The sequence below is a fragment of the Pseudophryne corroboree genome, chromosome 1, assembly GCF_028390025.1.
Source record: "Pseudophryne corroboree isolate aPseCor3 chromosome 1, aPseCor3.hap2, whole genome shotgun sequence".
In the NCBI taxonomy this organism is placed as follows: domain Eukaryota; kingdom Metazoa; phylum Chordata; class Amphibia; order Anura; family Myobatrachidae; genus Pseudophryne; species Pseudophryne corroboree.
The window spans coordinates 148,937,120-148,952,369 of record NC_086444.1 but is presented as its reverse complement, the minus strand read 5'-3'; the positions used below and the strand labels follow the sequence as shown (position 1 = coordinate 148,952,369).

General features: G+C 43.2%; 1 protein-coding gene across 2 annotated transcripts in view; it reads left to right on the top strand.

Moving 5' to 3' along the window:
- JMY (junction mediating and regulatory protein, p53 cofactor) overlaps window positions 1-13,629 on the top strand; it is a 226,334-nt gene extending 212,705 nt beyond the window's left edge. Inside the window, exon 11 of one of the 2 annotated variants that reach the window (XM_063963535.1) lies at window positions 8,427-13,629. The gene's annotated coding sequence lies outside the window, so the exon portion shown is untranslated. Of the gene's footprint in view, window positions 1-8,092 lie in introns of both variants that reach the window. The other variant, XM_063963532.1, reaches the window with a different exon arrangement.
- Window positions 13,630-15,250: the final 1,621 nt, after the last annotated feature.

Genomic DNA, 15,250 nt, shown 5'->3' with positions numbered 1-15,250 from the left:
TGCCATGAACCATCTGTTGCGCTGTATTTTGTATCTACTGTACAAAGAAGGGCAACTAAAATGATGCATGACCTACATCACAAAACATACCCAGAAAGACAAAAAAATCTCTATGTACAGTGCATCCAGAAAGTATTCACAGCGCTTCACTTTTTCCACATTTTGTTATGTTACAGCCTTATTCCAAAATGGAATAAATTCCTTTTCCTGCAGCAGGATACATTGATTTAGACAGGAAAACATTGGGGTGTAGAGTGGATCTTGATCCAGAGGCGCCAACAGGCTAAAGCGTTAGGCTGTCCCAGGATACATTGGGGCCTCCCCTATAAACCCCGCCTCCAGGCACTGAGAGCTCAGTTTCGTGTTGATGCCTGCAGCAGCAGGTCACCTAACAGGAGGGCTGCACTGGGCAGCCCTGAAAAAGCTTTCTAAGAAGATTTCTTCAACTGGGCTGTCAGCGCTGTATGTCAGGGTGACACTTCAATGCTGCAGCTCCATCACCTCCCAAGCGGCGTTGCATACTCCTGCGGCTCAGTTCCCGGGTACTTGCTGCAGGGACACTCTGGCTTAGGCAGATAGTCGCAGACCACTCTCCTGGATCGTGTGGCTGCTATGGGGAGGAGGTAAGGTGGGTCCCCCAGGAGGGACCCACCATTAAATCTCATTCCATCCGTGACCTAGGGAGATGGGTCGCGGTGCTGGCGTGGACACGGTCACCGAGCCGGGACCCCACTAGACCGCCAGGGCGTTTGAGTACAGATCGGGTATACTAACGCCCCATTTAATAAAGGCTCTGTAGTACCAGCGGTGGAAGTCCAGCATAGGGTAACCGGCGCTTGGCTTTTGGCCCTTCCCCCGACCCAGGGCGCCATGTTCACATAGATTTCCCGCACTGGAGCTGCCTCACACTTTCTCTCATTCCCTGACAGAGACGCTGGGCACTATCTTATGAGCATAGCTACAACTGGTCTCTGGGATTGCAGGGCAAGGTCTCCCTTGTAAAGCCACCTGTATACAGCGCTGTGACTTTACAAACACTTAAGTATTCTACATGTCTTTATACCAACAGCATTAGTTAAGAAAGAGTGGACCTGTTACAGAATATATTGTGCGAGTATTCTGATATACAGTATACCTCTGGACTAGGACCACGCTGTGATTATTTTTATATGTGTGTAAATTTATATATATATATATATATATATATATATATATATATATATTTTACCCCTTGATGAAGTCTGAATGACGAAACGCGTTGGAAAACCTGGCAGTGACCTCATACCAAGTTAAGCTAAAATCTTTTTATATTTTTTAACTGGTATTATATTGTATTGTGTATATTGTTTTCATCCCATTTTTTAAAGAGTTTTTTCTGCTCAAATTTTATCTTAATTTTTATGTCTTAAAATTGTACTTAATACATTTTTTATAGATCCACCCTTTCTGATTATTCTTTTAGCACAAATTATATTATATATTATATATTTTTATCCAACTATTTCTACTGCATCTCTTTTAGACACCACTGGTCGCTATATCCCCCACCCCCCCTGTGTGTTATATACACACACACACACGTATGTGTGTGTGTGTGTGTGTGTGTGTGTGTATATATATATATATATATATGGGAAAATTCACCTCGTGGTGTCGTCCACTCTGCCCGTCACCTCAATGTAAGATCCGACAGATAAGAGTGTCGAGGGATGCCCGAAATCTATAGACTCCCTTACTGGAGCCATTCATAGACCTACTATAACTGCCTCTTGGGCTGCAATAAGGCGTGGGTTCAGGCATTAGAGGAAGAGCTGCCCAAGGATATATCTGACATGCCAGACAATACCTGTCTCACAATACCACCGCCGCCTATTATGATCAGGAGGCGTCCTCTGAGGCGGGTGTATTGGCAGCCAAAGCGTCGACTACGTCTGTCCTGGCTCACCACATACTGTGATTGAGGTCATGGAAAGTGAACCTGGATTCCAAAAGACCTTGGAGGTACTCTCCTTCACTGGGGACATTGTTTGGGGAAGATCTAAACAGAATAGTGTCTCAAATAGCAGCTGCTAAGATGTCTTTTTTTCCCCACTACTAATCCTTCTGCACAGAAGCATAGGTACCACTTTTTGTTCCTTTCGGCCTCAAGGGAATACAAAATGTCAGGCATACCCGAGACAATTTTGTACTCCCAAAACCACAAAGACCAAGGCCAAATAATCGTAGGCATGCTGTCAGTTTGCTTCAGAACATGACAAGCCTGCTGCATGACGGGGCGGGCCTCCCCTGGGGAATCCCGGGGTGGGATGCCGACTTCTACAGTTCACCCAGGTCTGGTTAAAGACCACTTCAGACGCAATAGTACTGGAAGCTGTCTCTCACGGGTACGCTGTCTCTTTCCAGAGACATCCACCTTGCCAGTTTTACACTACGGCTCTCCCTTCGGATCCGTTGAAGGTGCAAGCTCTACAAACTGTGGTGAGTTCTTTCCTGAGTACAGGAGTGGTTGTGCTGGTACCCCAGTTCCAAAGAGGCAGATGTTACTTTCAAACCTGTTTCTAGTCCGAACAATGGATCTTTCCGGCTTATACTCAACCTCAAATCTCTGAACAAGTTTGTGAGAACGATCAGGTTTCGTATGAAATTATGCGCTCAATTGTGCTGGCTATGTAACCCGGAGACTATATATTATCCGTGGATATACAGGATGCATACCTGCATATACCTATTGCAATATCGCATAAGCAGTTCTGCGGTTTGCTAATGGCAACCTCCAATACCAATTCCAGGCTCTGCCATTTGGACTGGCTACGGCCCCTCGGATCTTCACCAAGGTCATGGCAGTGATGACTGCTCATCTCCGTTGCCAGGAAGTCAGAATCCTGCTGTACGTAGGTGACCTGATGATTCTGGAAAATTCCCACAAAGTCCTCCTATGTCATCTGCAACTGACAGGTAACCTTCCTGCAAGCCCACGGGTGGCTTATTAATGGAAGAAGTCCTCGCTGGTCCCAGCTCAGAGCATGGTGCACCTGGGGGTACTTCTGGACATGCACTGTCAGAGACGGTTTTTCTATATCCAAAAAAAGCCCTGAAGATTCAGGACAGGATAAGACACTTCGGCGATGCAAGTACTTGGCCTGATGGTGTCGACCTTCGATATGATAGAGTACGCTCAATTTCATTTCTGCCCACTGCAGAGGTTAATCCTTTTCAAGTGGGATGGCCTGCCTCATTGGATCAGAACTCTTATAATCTCTTTGACCCTGGAGGTTCGTCTGTTGCTGTCTTGGTGGCTCCAGGGCCAGCAATTGAGCAGGGGCCATCCCTTCTGGGTCCTGCTGACAACGGACACCAGTCTGAGGGGATGGGGAGCGGTGTTGGAGCAACACTTTTTTCAAGGTCATTGGACCAAGGAGGAATCGCTCCTTCCAATAAATATTCTGGAGCTAAGGGCAATGTTCAATGATCGTCCTGCCTCTAGGACAGAACAGGCCTGTTCAAGTACGATCAGACAACGCCACCACAGTGGCATACATAAGCCATCAAGGTGGCTCTCAAAGCTGCATGACAAGGATGGAAGTGTCAAAAATCCTTTGTTGGGCAGAACGCTATCTGCCAGCCATATTGACAGTGCTCATTCCGGGTGACCTGAACTGGGAAGCGGACTTCATCAGTCGCCAGGAAGGGCATGCCGGAGAGTGGAGTCTTCATCCAGAAGTCTTTCAACTCCTTGTGGACAGGTGGGGCTACCGGACGTAGACCTTATGGCATCTCGACACAATCACATATTTCCCGTCTTCGGATCAAGGACCATGGATCCTCAAGCAGCTTTCGTGGACGCACTGACGGTTTCATGGAACTTTTAGCTGCCCTATGTGTTCCCTCCAGTGTTTTTCCTGCCAAGGGTACTACAGAAGTTCAAACAAGGAGGAGGAATACTACTTCTATTCACTCCAGCGTGGCCTTGAAGGCATTGGTTCTCAGACCTGCAGGGTCCATCGACAGAGAATTCCCTTCTACTTCCTCAGCACCTGGACCTCCTGGTACAGGGCCCTTGTGTCTACCCAGACCTGGCCAGGCTGGTTTTGATGGTGTGGCTCTTGAAGCATCACTCCTGAGGGCCAAAGATTTCTCTGAGGCAGTTATCCAGACTATGTTGAAAGCCCGCAAGCCGGCCTCTGATCGGATTTATTACATGGTTTCAAATTTTTACTTCACCTCGTGTGCTGATAAGAATTATGATGTCTCTACGTTCAGAACTTCCAGAATTCTGGATTTTCTGCAACAAGGCCTTGACTTAGGTCTCCGTCTGGCCTCCCTCAAGGTTCACATATCTGCCTTGTCGGTATGATTTCATTGAAAAATTGCTGCTATACCTGACGTTCATACTTTCACTCAGGGCGTACTTAGGATTCAGCCTCCCTATGTCCCTCCAGTGGCTCCATGGGATTTGACTGTTGTACTGAAAGCCCTGCAAGAGTCTTCAATGAACCTCTTGCGTCGGCGGACCTTAAATGGCTCACAGCCAAGGTCCTGTTCTTGCTGGCTATTGTCTCTACAAGACGGGTGTTGGACTTTGGCGCCTTGTCCTTGTCCTGTCCACTCTATTTGATTTTTCACATAACCGGGCAGTTTTAAGAACTCAAGCAGGTTATTTGCCTAAGGTAGTGTCATCTTTTCACCTTAACCGAGAGATTGTGGTTCCGGCCTTTATCTCTTCAGACTTGTCTTCCAAAGAGCATTCTTTGAATGTTGTAAGGGCTCTCCGTATTTATGTGTGGAGAGAACTGCCTCTATCAGGAGGTCAGATACCCTTTTTGTCCTATTTTGTTTCCACAAACGTGGCTGGCCTGCTAATAAGCAAACCTTGGCCAGATGGGTTAGAATGATAATTGCACAAGCATATGCGCAGGCTAATCTCTCAGCTCCTGCTGCTATTAAAGCCCATCCTATTCGGTCGGTTGGACGTTCTACGGCGGCCCGCCGTGACGCATCCGCAGAACAGTTATGCAAGGCGGCAACTTGGTCCCCAGTGAACACGTTTATCATGTTCTGTGCCTTTGATACTTCCACCTCCCAGGATGCTTCCTTTGGATGCCGGGTTCTCATACTCGCTAAGACGCGTCCCATCCTTGAAGAACTGCTTTAGGATATCCCTGATGTTTTCCTGTGGAAACCAATGTATCCTGCTGCAGAAAAGGAGTGTTATGGTAGACTTACCATGGTTAACACTCTTTCTGCGAGGTACATTGGTTCTACAGGGCGCCTACCCTGACGCCCCTTGCTTCTTTGGGTTTGTAGGGCATTAGACGATGGTACCTTCTCCTGTCGTGAAAATGTGGTTCTATGTGACTTACATCTGCCTTCTCTCTTGCCTGCTCCTGCTTTAGACTGGTTAACAAAACTGAGCTCTCAGTGCCTGGAGGCGGGGTTTATAGGGGAGGCCCCAATGCATCCTGGGACAGCCTAAAGCTTTAGCCTGTTAACGCCTCTGAATCAAGATCCACTCTATACCCCGATATTTTCTTGTGGAACCAATGGCCCTCATTCCGAGTTGATCGCTAGCTCCTGTTGTTCGCTGCGTAGCGATCATTTTAAAAAATGGCAAAACTACACATGCGTATGGGCCGCAATGTGCATGCGCGGCGTACGGGTACAAAGAGCATCGTTCTGCACTGCTTCTAGCAACGATTCCATTTGCAATACCGATCGCAAGGAAATTTACAGGAAGTGGGAGTTTATGGGTGTCAACTGACCGTTTTCTGGGAGTGTTTGGAGAAACGCAGGCGTGTCCAGGCGTTTGTAGTGCGGGTATCTGACGTCAATTCCGGCACCTTAGTCGTAGCAATCATCGCACTGAATAAGTAACTACAGGGCTGGTCTTGTTTTGCACAAAATGTTTTTTGTACCGCTCGGCTGCACAGGCGTTCGCACACGTGCAAAGCGAAAATACACTCCCCCGTGGGCGGCGACAATGCGTTTGCATGGCTGCTAAAAGTAGCTAGCGAGCGATCAACTCTGAATGAGGGCCAATGTACCTTGCAGAAAGAGTATTAACCATCGTAAGTCTACCATAACACTCCTTTTTTTTTCCTCAAAATTCTACACACAATACCCCGTAATGACAACGTGAAAAAAGTTTTTTTTTAGATTTTTGCAAATTTCTTAATAATAAAAAACTAATAAATCACATGTACATAGGTATTCACAGCCTTTGCCATGAAGCTCAAAATTGAGCTCAGATACATCCTGTTTCCATTGATCATCCTTGAGATGTTCTTACAACTTAATTGGAGTCCACCTGTGTTAAATTCAGTTGATTGGACATGATTTGGAAAGGCACATGCATGTCTATATAAGGTCCCACACTTGACAGTGCATGTCTGAGAACAAACCAAGCATGAAGTCAAAGGAATTGTCTGTAGACCTCCGATGCAGGATTGTCTCGAGGTACAAATCTGGGGAAGGGGACAGAAAAATATCTGCTGCTTTGAAGGTCCCAATGAGCACAGTGGCCTCCGTAATCCGTAAATGGAAGAAGTTCGGAACCACTTGGACACTTCCTAGAGCTAGCCGGCAGTCTAAACTGAGCGATCGGGGGAGAAGGGCCCTAGTCGGGGAGCTGACCAAGAACCCGATGGTCACTCTGTCAGAGCTACAGCATTCCTCTGTGGAGAGAGGAGAACCTTCCAGAAGGACAACTCTTTCCGCAGCATCCACCAGGCCGGTATGGTAGAGTGGCCAGACGGAAGCCACTCCTTAGTAAAAAAAAAAAAAAAAAAAAAGCACATGGCAGACCGCCTGGAGTTTGCCAAAATGCACCTGAAGGACTCTCAGACCATGAGAAACAAAATTCTTTGGTCTGATGAGACAAAGATTTAACTCTTTAATGTGAATGCCAAGCGTTATGTTTTGAGGAAACCAGGCACCTCTCATCACCAGGCCAATACCGTCAGTCCAGTGAAGCATGGTGGTGGCAGCAGCATCATGCTGTGGGGATTTTTTTCAGCGACAGGAACTGGGAGACTAGTCAGGATAGAGGGAAAGATGAATGCAGCAATGTACAGAGACATCCTGGATGAAAACCTGCTCCAGAGCGCTCTTGACCTCAGACTGGGGCGACGGTTCATCTTTCAGAAGGACAATGACCCTAACAACCAAGATAACAAAGGAGTATTTTCAGGACAATTCTGTGAATGTTCTTGAGTGGCCCAGCCAGAGCCCAGATTTGAATCCGATTGAACATCTCTGGAGAGATCTTAAAATGGCTGTGCAGCGACGCTTCCCATCCAACCTGATGGAGCTTAAGAGGTGCTGCAAAGAGGAATGAGCGAAATTGCCCTAAGATAGGTGTGCCAAGATTGTGGCATCATATTCAAAAAGACTTGATGCTGTAATTGCTGCCAAAGGTGCATCAATAAAGTATTAAGCAAAGGCGGTGAATACTTATGTACATGTGATTTCTTAGCTTTTTATTTTTAATAAATTTGCAAAAATCTCATAAAAAAAACTTTTTCACGTTGTCATTATGGGGTATTGTGTGTAGAATTTTGAGAGAGAAAATTTATTCCATTTTGGAATAAGGCTGTAACATAACAAAATGTGGAAAAAGTTGAGCGCTGTGAATACTTCCCGGATGCTCTATGGAGCAGAGAAGGGAAATGTGGGACATGATAGAAACTTTCAGATATATTAAGGGTTTTAACAAAGTCCAGGAAGGAAACATTCTTCAAATGAAGAGAAGTATTAGAGCACAACATTGGAGGGAGGTAGGTTCAGGGGAAATTTGAGGAAAAATGACATCACAGAAAGGGTAGTGGACAAGTGGAATAGCCTCCCATTAGAGGTGGTAGAGCTAAGACAGTAGAGCAATTTAAACATGCATGGGATAGACATAAGGATATCCTTACAAAGAAATAAGGACCAAATAAGGTTGAGGTAAAAAAAAAAAGGGGCAGACTAGATGGGCCAAGTGGTTCTTATCTGCCGTAAAATTCTATGTTTCTATTTTGAAGTGATGCCATAATTACAAGGAGAACATTAGTGTATATTTAACTTGCCGTATTGTTCCTTCTCTTTGCATTCATAGGTGAGTCACAAGAACCACTGGGATAGCTGAACTGCAGCAGTTTGGAGGGGATCATATTTATTGGTGCATGAAGAAATGGCAGACCAGGAAGCAGATACTTCTGGCACATTAACAGAAGACTTTCTACTAATAAGAAATGTCCTAGAAATGGTAGCTGGGGTTGAAGCAAAAGTTATAGTATATGTGATTCTTTCAATCGAGGCGGATTATATGAGCTTTGCCCTGCTTCCAAAAGCACCTTTTATTTACATATGTACCCTAATGGCCAGTTTAAGGGTTTGGTCAGTTGTTTTATTTTTTATGGCAAATGCTTTTCATTTTTATTTTTTTGAAGTTGCAGTTTACGACGGACATCTATGACATTGATATCACTGGATGCACTGAATCCAATTTGCTTGAATGAGGATGACTAGAACTGACCTTTTTCAGCAACACTATTAGACCCTGCATTGCCCAGAAGTAGAGTGCATCAAGGATTCAAGGGAATGCAGGAAGACCACAGTAGAACAAATGTTCTTTGACCATGCGACCAAGATTAGGAGACTACCATAAACGGAATATCATCCCCATGTCTTCTGAGGATAATTGTAGGTTTACCTAAAAGTAGTTGGGCAAGAGGAATGGCAATGTGTTCATTGTCTTTCACCCTGCTGTACTGTTGTGGTGGTCGGAGAATGTCTTCTGTACTCTGTAACAAATAGATCTAGCTGCTCACTTTTGCTATAATCCTAGTAATTGACTATTTGCTATATATTAAGGGGCATTTAGTCATTTTACTAATTTTTTTGCATTTTTATTATTTATGTTTGATGGCTTTTATTTTGTTTCTTTAATTATTTTATGCAATATGTTTGGACTTCCTGTCAGGGTTTCTGAAGGAAAACACAAACGTTCTATTTATACATTGATCACAAAGGCTAGTATTATTTTCTGCGTGGATGTTTTATCTTATTTGAAATGGTTGTTTGGCATTGTGCATGCCATGTCCAATTTATTGGTTTCTAGTGAGAGAAAGGTTTCTCCTAATATTTCCTTTTTATGAGCACAGAGCCACCTAATTTTATTTACACGGTCTAGTTATTGAGTGTATTCATGGGTTTAGGCTAATAAACTTCAACTCTGGCTGCTCAGCTCACCTCATATATAGGAGTCACAGGAACACAATGTACTTAATTTTGATAAAACCAAAAAAAAAAAAAAAATTCTTTTTCATAGATGTTGAGCTTTGAAATACTGCAGTCTAACTTTGCGATCTGCGGACGCAATGCTCACCTGAGTCCGTTTCCTCCAGGAGTACATCGCATGCCCAGGTATAAATCAGTGACTTAAAGCCTGTGCAGTTACGGATGGGCATTGGTTGAAAACCAAATCCAATGTTTTTTTTCTTTTGGGGTGTTCCCCATATATGATGGGTTATAAAGCTATTTTACTCTACAATAAGAATATTTTTTTGTACTATTCACACTATGAAATATTCCCTAAGATTGGTATTGGAGGTGAGGTAAGCAGAAAGATTGCGGAAAAGTTGAAGTGAAGATTTTAAACGTGTATAGATTTATTTTAAAATATATCCACTTGCAATTTTTTTTACATGATATCTCCAAAAACATAACCTATGCAAGCAATTTTTTCACAAGCTCATAACACTATCTAGCACTGTGTATGCTGTGGGAACTGCATTCTTCAGCATTCATTTATCTGTCAACACTAATTCTGGATTCCTGTGGTTGGAGCATAGAGATGAGATACTCATCAGTGATGGGTTGGCTGTGAGCTTTTGCATTCTTTTTTCATATGTTAGGTTCCTCCTGTGCATGGCACTATGGGAGAGGCTCAAGGATCTTTCTCCCAAATTTGCAAAGGGGATATCTTACGTTGCTGGACAAGAGGCTCTTAGTGAACATTTGGTACAATAAAACATTAGAACAGCTAATTTGACAGGTGAACTTCTTCTAGCAGGCTTAGACATCGTGTGGCTCTCGGTGGAACTATAAATTGGAGCATGCCCTGTCTTAATAGGGTGTGTCCGCAGGCTTCACACCAGCTGGAGAGTCACAGGTTGCCTTCCGCAGATTATGAGGTTTTAATGCAAAGTTAAAGAATTATTTATTTTGTCTGACCATAAGAATATAACCTATGTAAAACAATCACCATTCCAGTAACTAGTTCTAAGCTGCTTCAGATAATGCATGAGAGATATCAAAGTACGTATCTCTTAAAAAGAGATCTGCAAGGAAAAAAAAAACCAAGCACAACTCCAGATAATATGGAGTCTTGTCTATATTTTGCTTCTTTAAGTGATATTATACATTGTTTGCACATATTATATGTTTTAGAAGTACATTTTGGAATACTTGTGCCTTTTTTAAAATGCCTGCAGGACCCCTTGTTCTATTTTCTAGCACTATGGTAAAAGGTGATATGAACCGAAACTGCATTATACAGGATGTGACCCTTTTTCGACAGTAATCTCCTTATCCCTGCATGTAAGTACATCTTTATTAGGTAAGTTTTCTGTGTGTAATCAGGAGAGGGAAAGGTAATACTCCACCAAGGTATTGTATATTATGGCTATTAATATTTTTAGATTTATTACTTTTTTGAATGTTTTTTTTTTTCCTAATTCCTAAAATATACTACAGAATCATTTTGTTCATGACCATAGGATTAAGGGACGTGTTCACTTATCATATTCTTTCATGTGAAGCAAATCTGGTCCAGGGATTCCCGTTTGTGGCTGGTTGGGTGACTTTGGTGTAAGGCTGGACCACTGAAATGTGTTGGCGGCTGGATGCCATTTTCCTGCAAGCGGCCTGGAGTCACTTTTTATCAGTGGGATTCAGCCTGTGTGTACATTGTGCTCACATAAATGCATCTCCACTAAAGTGTAAAGTAGTGATGGTCTTTAGTAGGGAGCAAGCTTGTAGAGGAGGAGACAAAGGGGGTCATTCCGACCTGATCGCACGCTGCTGTTTTTCACAGCGCAGCGATAAGGTCACTACTGTGCATGCGTATTCACCGCAATGCGCAGGCACGACGTATAGGTACAAAGCGGATCGTTGCTGTGCAATGGATTTAACGAAGAATCCATTCGCACAGCCGATTGCAAGGAGATTGACAGGAAGAGGGCGTTTCTGGGTGTCAACTGACTGTTTTCTGGGTGTGTTTGGAGAAACGCAGGTTTGTCCAAGCGTTTGCAGGGCGGGAGTCTGACGTCAATTCCGGGACCGGACAGGCTGAAGTGATCGCAAGGGCTGAGTAAGTTCTGAGCTACTCAGAAACTGCACAAACTATTTTTGTACGGCTCGGCTGCACATGCGATCGCACCCTTGCACAGCAAATATACACTCCCCAGTGGGCGGCGACTATGCGTTTGCACGGCTGCAAAAAGTAGCTAGCGAGCGATCAACTTGGAATGACCCCCAGAGTTGGATTAGTGAGGATGGGAGGGGGGAGGGAGGGGGAGGAAGGATGAAGACGAGCAGTTGGGATACTAAGAAAGTGCAGGTTAAGCAGGGAGAGGATAAAAGGTGGCTAGTGGGTGGGGGAGAGATGGAAAGCAGAGGGTGAGGTGAGAGAGCTGGGACAGTCATATTTATTATGATTAGATTGCTCAATTCAGGATTGTCTGCTTCAATCCGTTGCATAATGATATGATTATGGAAAAATGCAGTTTGACTCATTCCATAAGCTTGTTGCGTCCGTTACAATCCCCCCACACTCATGATTTATAAAAGTGATATTTGGTGCGTTAGTTGCAGTTCCTTATTTATGTGGAAATTGGAAACAATTTTAGATTGTAATATGGATTTACTGTTGTACATACCTAGATCCCATATTAAAATAACTAAAATGTAGAGAGACCTACACTAAATGATAACATTCCAAATGTTGCATCTGTTATAATAGGGTGACCCTATTATGTTTTTTTTGATACCAGTTTTAGGGTTTGTAACCTTGTGAGCTTTCCCTGCATCTACGATACAGTCGCTCACCAAGCCATGCACGTAGTTCACTGCTGAAGTTCAGTACTGTGTAATAGGGTTTATTGAACGCTATGAAGAAAGTGTTGGCTGTGTACACACGACCAGCAAGACTGAACAGTGAACTGACATGGGGACGCTATGTCCTCCCTTCCTTCCAGATTTAGCTTTGACAGCTCATGTGTACCTTCAGCACACTTTGCACTGGTCCGGACAAAGGGGGTCATTCCGAGTTGATCGCTCGCTAGCAGTTTTTAGCAGTCATGCAAACGCTAAGCCGCTGCCCTCCGGGAGTGTATTATAGCTTAGCAGAAGAGCGAACGAAAGGATCACAGAGCGGCTACAAAAAAAAAATGTGCAGTTTCAGAGCAGCTCCAGAGCTACTCCTAGCTTGCGATCGCTTCAGACTGTTCAGTTCCGGATTTGACGTCACAAACACGCCCTGCGTTCGCCCAGCCACGCCTGCGTTTTTCCTGGCACGCCTGCGTTTTTACAAACACTCCCTGAAAACGGTCAGTTGCCACCCAGAAACGCCTCTTTCCTGTCAATCACTCTGCGGCTGGCATTGCGACTGAAAAGCGTCGCTAGACCTTGTGTAAAAATACATCGGTTATTGTGAAAGTACGTTGCCCGTGCGCATTGCGCCGCATGCGCAGAAGTGCCTTTTTTTTGCATCATCGCTGCGCAGCGAACATTTTTAGCTAGCGATCAACTCTGAATGACCCCCAAAGTTTTTGCAGTGTACATTGAATGCAGCAGAAATGTATCCCTGATGCAGGAGCGTTACCCATGTCTCTAGGCTGGAACTCCAGTCTAATGGCACCAGTGATCAGTGCTCTGCAATTATCCTTCCCAGTGCTAGCACGTGTGACGTACCAAATACTTCCTAGTTATTGCTTGTATGTGTGACTTAGTCCACATATAAACATTACGTTCTAATTTGGTATAAATAAGTGTTTGAAAGTGCACATGCAGTTGTTCCTTGCACATACATATAGGGGACATAAAACTGTTTTGGTTTTGTTAACACTATTGGCAAGTTTTGTTTTACGTACCTGTCAGGAAACAAGTCTATGTGGCGAGTTTTATACATCATCACACTATTACCCAATCTTTTAGATCAATCTTTTAACTCATCACACTTCATTTAGGATTGCTTCATCTGTTTAATTGTGCTTTATTACCGGAGTAAATTGAAAATTTGTTTCTAGAGCTATTTTCGTTGAGTAGATTACAGTACATCAGTAAGAACAGCTAGGTCAAGCTTGTGTTTTGGGAATAAATGATCAGTTCAAAAGAGAAGCAGATCTTTGATGGTGTAGAACTGTTCTTTAATTCATGTCCTGATATGACTGCATTCACTTGAAAAAGGTGATTAACTTGTCACCCAGTTTTCTAGACCTACATTAAGGAGCTTCCTTTCCTGCTCATAGAATCGTGACCGTAGAGATTTATGTTCCAGTGAGAATGTTTTGATCACAAGTACTGACAAACAAACTGATGAACGTTGGTCTGCAAATTAATTGGAATAAAGCTTCTTCTTTTTTTGGGGTGGGGGGGGGGGGGGAGATTGCTGTATTGTTTATTAAAACAATACATATACAATATTAATAGTAATTAGTATGGCCATTCTCCGTTGATATAGCTTGTTTTTACATGCTTTCCTTATTTTAGGTGTAAGGAGCTGATTTTCTAGAATTCTGTGCCGCAATGTTGAATCTATCAGTAGAACACCAGCTGCCTGTAAGTCCTAGCTTGTTATAATCTAATCAATACTTTGTCATATCTGGCTATCTGACGTTTCTGCCTGCATTTCAGTTTGATGACAGATCTGGTTCAGCCTTAAAACTCAGTCGTCAGTATTGCAGTGTCATTGATAGGACTTTTCTTTCTAGCTCTCACGTTTAAAGCCACAAAACACAAACTTTCTTTGTCCCAGTTCATTAGCACACACTGTAAAAGTGGCAGCATTGTTTTGTACTATCCATGTATGTTGTTTTGAGTTTGTTTTTTTTAAGGCATCTTGATTGCCAGGATGTTGGCCAGTAGCTAATTGGGGGCCCCGAGGAAGCCATGCTTAATTCCTGGATTTCATTTTTGTCCAACACAACAAATGTTTATGAGCTTTTCGCAGGGAAAATGTAAACGGAAAATATATATATCTTGTCCCAGTGACACCTTTTTCAATCTTTACAAACTGTATGCGGTCTGGAGGTTGATACTCGCTTGTCACAGTGCCGGCATAAGAATCCTGACATGGGTTTAATGCTCCTTAGAGCATTTTACCTATGCGGGTATTATAACTTTAACAATGTTGCTTACTGGCATGTTTAAAGTTATAACACCTGCGAGGTGGCATTGCTCTAGAATTACAACCATGTTGGTCCCCCTGGCTCAGGTATTGTCAGGTCAACATACGTACTGTACACACAGTGATTTTACAGTTATATTATCTTAGATACGACTCAGTTTGACATTCACTATCGAAAGGAAACATGAAATTGCCTGGTTTTGATTTCTTTATTCAAGTAAAGGATTTTTACCAATTAGGTATGTACACAATAGTGCATGAAAAGCTGTTACTGCACATATAGTACAACCTGACAACTTTTTAAATGTTGTTGTTTGTTTAGTGATATCAGCTTTGGTGATCGCACTTTAGCCTGTGGCACCATGTAATGCGGCACGAAACGGTAGTTAATCCTTAACATTTACGCTATTCTTCAAAAACTAATGATGTGTTCCGATGTGTTCCATTGTTACGCTATCTGTGGAAGAAAACATTCCTTGTGGAAAGGGGCCTCTCCTGATGATAACACTGTCTTGCTTTTCCATTTGGTAGAGGTTGTGTGTTTAAATAATGTGTATACTGCGTGCTACAGATGTTAAAGAGTTTCATTCGATCTTTACACGATGGTTTTATTACAGCTGTGCTTCATACCATGGTTTCTCAACCTTTGTGTATAATGTTGCCTCTTATGGTGGCAAATGTTTACAGAGTGCCCCCTTTTGTGTATTCGCTTGTGTAAATGTTTGCCAGGTAACCCTTCATGTTAAATATATAGAATAATACCCATTTTAATACTGCTTTGATATTTTATTCATTACGTCTGTAGTAAACTGATATTTTGAGTGTGTACTTTTTTTTTTTTTTTTTTAAATACCCCTTGACGTA